The sequence below is a fragment of the Canis lupus genome, chromosome 11 (genome assembly GCF_048164855.1).
Source record: "Canis lupus baileyi chromosome 11, mCanLup2.hap1, whole genome shotgun sequence".
NCBI lineage: Eukaryota > Metazoa > Chordata > Mammalia > Carnivora > Canidae > Canis > Canis lupus.
The window spans coordinates 69,871,667-69,878,364 of record NC_132848.1 but is presented as its reverse complement, the minus strand read 5'-3'; the positions used below and the strand labels follow the sequence as shown (position 1 = coordinate 69,878,364).

At 43.0% G+C, this 6,698-nt stretch overlaps 1 long non-coding RNA gene across 1 annotated transcript; it reads left to right on the top strand.

Moving 5' to 3' along the window:
* The first annotated feature begins 700 nt into the window (after nt 1-700).
* Nucleotides 701-4,978, top strand: LOC140642338 (uncharacterized). The gene is made up of 3 exons (XR_012038814.1): nt 701-846; nt 1,350-1,785; nt 4,514-4,978. It is a non-coding gene; the product is annotated as an uncharacterized lncRNA (long non-coding RNA).
* Nucleotides 4,979-6,698: the final 1,720 nt, after the last annotated feature.

Genomic DNA, 6,698 nt, shown 5'->3' with positions numbered 1-6,698 from the left:
TATAATGATACCTGTCCTTCCTACTTCTGAATTTTGAGGCACAGATGAGATCTTAGAATTGACTGTAAGCTGTGAAGTGTAGTGGAAATGGAAGGGATCCCACTCGGTAGGGCTCTACTCATAGAGTGAAGGATTAAAGCAATTTATCATTCCACTTACTGTCATCCTCATGATCATTATCTTCACTATTACCAACCAGGGTTTTTTATTAGATACCTCTCTGTATTTGGCAGTCTCCTACTCTCCAGCACCCTACCAAACCAAACAGCCACTTTCATTCAGCAAGTTCAGGCAATTGTGACAAGCCAGGGTTTACGTCATCTGGTTAGACGTTACGGTTGTCCACACTGCTTTTTGTATTTGTACATGGCAACCTGTGTAGCTGTTTGGTTTTTCCCCTGAGACACACTGTATTCAACAGAGGGAACCAGTCAACTATTAACCCAAGGAGGGAGCTTAATTTCCTTTCCTCTATCAAGTCCACAGGTGCGGTGTTGACTGTTGTAGATGTTGACGGTGATGTGGCCCAGGAACAATGTCCTTCGTATCAAGGAGTTTTATGGAGAGCTGGCACAAGTTGCAAATAATTGAATGAAACCATTAACTCCTGGGTCTAACAGAAGCCAGGAGTCTTGAGAGTAATACTATAGCCCAGTGGTTATGATGCTTATTGTTTGGTTGTCAAGGCTGAAATAAACATTCCAAGCTGGGCCTGACTCTCCTTTAGAGATGTCTTCGCCCACTTCTGAAGCAACCTAAGGGTTGGGAAACTACCCGAGCCTTAGGAAAACCTAAGGCAGCAGAGCTGGGAAATTAGAATATTCTCTGCCGCTCTTCCTCTTATGGGTGGGTTTGGTGATAGTGGGCCGGATCTGATATTCCTTTTAGTCCCCCTTCTTCTTTGTAACAGAAATTGGACTTTATTTGGGTGGCAATGTGTTCAGTCTCCCTTATAGCTAGAAGTGAGCAATTAGGTTAAGAAGAGGCCATTCGTTGGGCGTAAGGTTGGGGGGCACCTGGGTGTCTCCATTGGTTAAGCATCCAACTCCTGGTTTCAGCTCAGGTCATGGTCTCATGGGTCATGGGATCAAGCCCCCACTTGGCTCTGTGCTCAGCGGGGAGCCTGCTTGAGGATTCTCTCTCTCTGGGCACCCCCCTGCCCCATGCACATGCTCTCTCTCTCGCTCTCAGGTAAATAAATAAATCTCTATTAAAAAAAAAAAAAAAAAAGAAGACAAAGAAGAGGTTGTTAGATAGGACTTCCAGGAAAGCTCCTTGAGGAGGGAACAGTAGTTGACCAGTATTTCCTTTTATTCTTCCTATTTTCCTTGCTCCGTGCCTGGATATAGCTGTGATTGCTGGCGCCTCTAATAGCCATTTTGACCACGAGGCAACCTTGAAGATGGAAACCACAAGCTAAAGGTGATGGAACGTAAAGATAGTAGGAGGCTGACACCGTGACTCTTCTATGGATCCTGGACTACCTCACTCTGGATTTCTTTCACACGAAGAGGGGAAAACCTTATGCCATCACTGCTAATTTCCAGACCCTACTACTAGCAGTCACATATAATTCCTAATGGATACAGATGACTTCCCCAACCCATGAGTAGTGCTCTTGTTTCTTTGCAGTTAGCTCCTGGAAATTCTGTCTATTGGTCCACACTGATTCACAAGCCCCTGCAAGAGCAAAGTTGGACTCCGCTTCTGCTAATGAGCAGAGGAATCACCTGTGAATACAATGCTGGGATTATAAGGTGCTGGCAGTCATGTCAGAATAATAAGGTCAGATGGAAAATCATCCTAGTAAATATCTTCAGTGAATATCCTGTCCCACCCTGGTGCCCTCCAGATACCATAGCCTGGATCCACAGCTCATGTGGTGGCATTGCCGTCACTTCCCCAGAGCCATCATTTGTGTCCGCGGGGAGGATGATGAGGGTCCTCGGTACCGCTCCAAAGTTTTCTCTGCGTATTCAGCAGGGGCCCTTGATTTGTTCTGACTTGTAACTGAAATCCTTGTTTGTTTGAGTTTCTTTTCCCTAGCAAGTTCATCTATAATCTCAAAGATGTCGCTGTAGTTTGCTTTGCTAATCTCAACCTTTGGCTGAGTGACATGTTGTCCTCGAAGAGGCTCAGAGACACGCGGACACTCCCTCGATGCACTGTGTCTCTCTATTATGGGATTTTCCTTTTGACTGTTTGCCTGGGCCCCGTAGCGCGGCCCTCACCTTTCACATAGTTTTAAGTCTGAGTTTCAGGGGAAGATTTCAGAAAGATCTCTGTAATCCCCTAACTCGTTCTCATCACAGAGATAGTTCATTTTTCAGTGATATTTTGGAGCATTCCTAGAGCTAAAAAAAAAAAAAAAAAAAAAAAAATCCCGGGAAAATTTAAGGCAGCAGAGCTGGGAAAGCAGAATATTTTCTGCTGGTTTTCTCTTACGGGTAGGTTTGGTGATTGTGGGCCAGATCTGAGTGTGTTTATCTAAGGCAGCTACTGGTACCATTTAAATCAAATTCAGAAGTTAGAATGACAACAGTGCCCACTATAAATGACTTCTGAGTAGTTTGTAGAAATGTGATGGCGAGCTTCATGGTCTGATCATATTTAGGGTCACATATTTCTCACGTAATCCCATATATCTCACATATCCCAAATATCGTTTACATGGACGATTGATTAGGTGGGTGAGGTTGCCAGTTATGGGAGGGATTAAACAAATAGCTGCTGTCTAATGACTTGAAAACAATTCTGCAAGACTGTTATGGTGAAAGGAATTTCCTTCTCTTAGAGTTACTTGTAGTTAAACACACCTAGGGTAGGGCCAGGAGAAGGAAGGAGTTTGTGGAGAGAAAATATGTCCTTACTTCTGGGACTTTTTCTTAACATAATATGGACTTGACCCAAACCGAAGACTTTACTTCCATTTTGTTGAGACTTTAAACAAACTGAAACTTGTAGGGCAGCCCATAATCATATTTTTCCCATTTTTGTCTTCTTTTTTTTTTTTTTTCCACTTTTCTCTTCTTTACCAGAGAGTCAGGTCTATGAATTGAATAAATGTACTTGAGGAAAAAAAAAAAAATCAAGTCACATGGAAAAAAAATCACTAATACTATAGAATTAAAAGTTTATTATTATTGTTTTTTTTACAAACCTCAGGTTATTCTGTAATATTACCAGTGTTCAATAGAAACAGGATGTGATCGTATATGTGTATATGACCATAAATTTTCTGTAAAAGTATTATAAGAGATAGGTGACATTGACTTTAGTGTATCTTATTTAACAGAATATATCCCAAGAATTATCATTTCAGCGTGTGATCCGTGTAAAAAGTTCACAAGGTCCCGTATGTGCTTTTATAGCAGATCTCAGTTGGGGCCAGAGTCACATTTTACGGGGTCGGAAGCCACAGGGGGTGATGGCCCCCGTATTGCACAGGGCAAGTCTAGGGGGTCGGGCGTGTAGCTGACTTACTCCACTCCCTTGCCCGCCACGCACACCATTGCTGAAAGGACTGACTTTTGGATCATGAGCTTTTCATTCTCATATACTCTGCTCTGAGTCCTAATGTCTCCTCAAATATTCTGGGAGGAGAGCTGGTCAGCTGAAAAGAGGAAGGAGGCCAGAGCTGCTGGAGACCCAGACTTTCTCGACAGCAGGGGAGACCTTCCTAGATTAGGGGGGCCATGGGTTCCATGTTTTCTTTATTTTTTTTTAAATAAATTTATTTTTTATTGGTGTTCCATTTGCCAACATATAGCATAACACCCAATGCTCATCCCGTCAAGTGCCCCCCTCAGTGCCCGTCACCCAGTCACCCCCACCCCCCGCCCACCTCCTCTTCCACCACCCCTTGCTCATTTCCCGGAGTTAGGAGTCTCTCATGTCCTGTCTCCCTTTCTGATATTTCCCACTCATGTTTTCTCCTTTCCCCTTTATTCCCTTTCACTATTTTTTATATTCCCCAAATGAACGAGACCATATAATGTTTGTCCATGTTTTCTGAAGGGAACCTACCCCCTGGCCAACAGGAAGGTCCAAGGCATCCATTTTTATTTATTTATTTATTTATTTATTATTTTTTCAATTTTTAGCTGTAGGGGGAGCTCTTGTCCCTTCACTCTTGATAAATTCCGAGTCCGCTTCTCCGAGGCTGGCAGTTCGGAGTTCTTTCACCTGGGTCTGTGGAGAGTTGGTGTTTGGCTCCACACCAGCAGTGCTTTCGCAATCTCCACACGTTACAGCTGCTGAAATGCTGGGACACCAGCCGGGTGGCGGCTTGAGTCTTGTGATTCCCAGGCAGTCCAGCGAAATGATAAACAAAAGTCTTTTGTGCAATATTAATAAGCTTTAAGCACTCCCCAGCCGAGCCCCTTGTCATCCAAGTAAGTCATGTGTATCAAAAGCCCTTATATGTGAAAGTTTGTTTTCATATCTGGCCAGCGTTGAATGGGAGCCCCCTTTGCCATGTTGTAAAACAAACATTTGTTTATTTTGTGAACAGGGCTGGCAGTATGATACAGGAACCGGGGGCTGAATGGAGGGACCCTTTTCCAAGGAGGCGCCTTTGAAAACCTTTCTGCTGGACCATTCCAACTGTCAACTGATCTTGAGTTCTGTTTACATTAAGACAATAACAGTGTTTCCTAAATAAATAAGTCACAGGCACCCATAGGCCTTAATGAAACCCCATAAATGGGTTGGGGGGGGGTGGTGGGGATAGGGGAAAGGAGGTTTTGTGCTGTGGGGAAACAATGGCCAGTTCATCTTACCATGTATCCGAGGCCTGTGTTTTTAAGACAGAAGGGGGCCTTTGTGTTAATTGCACTGATAAAACTCTCCTGATAGAGCTTCCCCTGGAACGCGGGGACAAAAGATGTGACATTTCGCCCCGTGTGAATGCCACACTGCCAAACAGACATTTTCTAAAGCAGAGAAGTATCGGTCCCGGCACCCCCCACCCCCAAAACCCCCCGCCTTAGCAGATCAGCTAACCTCTCCTGGTGTGCAGAGAAAATAAATAAAAACTGTAAGACTAAACCATCTGCTGTTGGGGGTGTCTGGCTTTTTTCTTGGTGGTTTGGAGCTTCCAGGAATCTATTTTGGTTTCTGACGGATCCAAGCAGTCTTCAGACACAATGGACACAGAGGCAGGCGCATAGAGTAGAGGAGCATGTGCTGACCAGGGAGTTTGGGTGTCAGCGGGTCTTCCTGGGAAGGAGGAATTTCAGCCAGTTACTGGAAATCACATTTCTGAGCAAAAGACATAATAGTCTAGGTGAAAACCGGAGGCTGAAGATGAGGAACCAGCAGGGCTCACTGCCTGTCTATCTAAAAAATATTTTATAAAAAAGTATGATGGTGTCGTGCAAAATCTCTAAAATAGACTTCCCCATACAAGTATTTTCAATTAAAAGGATTCCTTATTTGTTTTGTTCCGTAGATACGTAGCTTAACACCGGTTTAATCATAGCATTTGTATGATTTTGGAACTTGCTTTTTTGGAACTTTCATCATTTCACGTGCATTTTCCCCAAGTTACTACCTGACCTTTGTAATCACCACTTTCAGTGGATGTACAATCTACCAAGTGGATATATCATGATTTCTGTATTAGTTTTCTTATTCTTGCATACTTAGAATGCTCGTGACTTTTCACTATTATAAATAATATTGCAGTACGTATCTTCATACCATAAATGCTTTTCTTTTTTAGGGAAATATTCATTAGGATAATCCCCCAGGATCTTGGGTTCTGTTTACATGAACACAATGGCAGTGTTTCCTAAATAAATAAGTCAGCGGCACCCATAGGTCTCAATGAAACCCCGTAAATGGGTTGGGGGTTGAAGAAGGCTATGAATCCTTAAGGCTTTTAAACATATAATATTATATTGTGTCCCAGAAGGATTTTCTAAGTAAAGTAGTTCATTTTTCAGACTAATCACATTCTCATTTTTACAGTGCTGCTGTATTTTCACAGTCCTTTCTCTTCTTATCTGCCAGGACAATCCCTCCATCTTCATGGGCTTCCTCAAACCCTCTCACATAAATGTTTCCTATTTCATCTCCCTTAAGGCTGGGATGTTGCCCCTTGGAGACCCTTAGATGAAGATGTTAAATGCAATTTATTTTCATCATTGTAGAGTGGAATGTTTCAACCTGTAATATATAAATTCCTAATTGCGATCTAGGTTCAGATATACTTAGTTTTAGACTAATCTATAATCCATGTACGTCTCTTTACCCTCCAATAGCTTGAAGGTGTACTAACGGGGGTAGATAACTTTTGAGAAGTCTATCCAATAGCTGGATCTATTAATTTATGAATTATCACCACACTAGATCACATGACTGCCTTCTTCACCGCCCCCCTCCCCCCGGCCCCATGTTTGTTGGAACCACGTGTGGATGCTTGAACCAAAGTGAACCATGTGCCACCACAGGACAGAGAAGTGAATGGGGGAACGATGTAGAGGAGAGAGGGAAAGGGAGAGAGACAATTCAGTAGACTCACAGAGAAAAACAGAGCTAGGAGTGAATATGAATTATTTTCTGGGTTCCTAATGATAATCACACTTCTTAGTTCCAGGCTTTCCTCTAGTCTGGCTGCATTTTCTTGGCTTTGAATTTGGAGAGACCCCCAATAAAAATTCTCGTTATAATAAATTTCTCTCACCCTCGCTTTC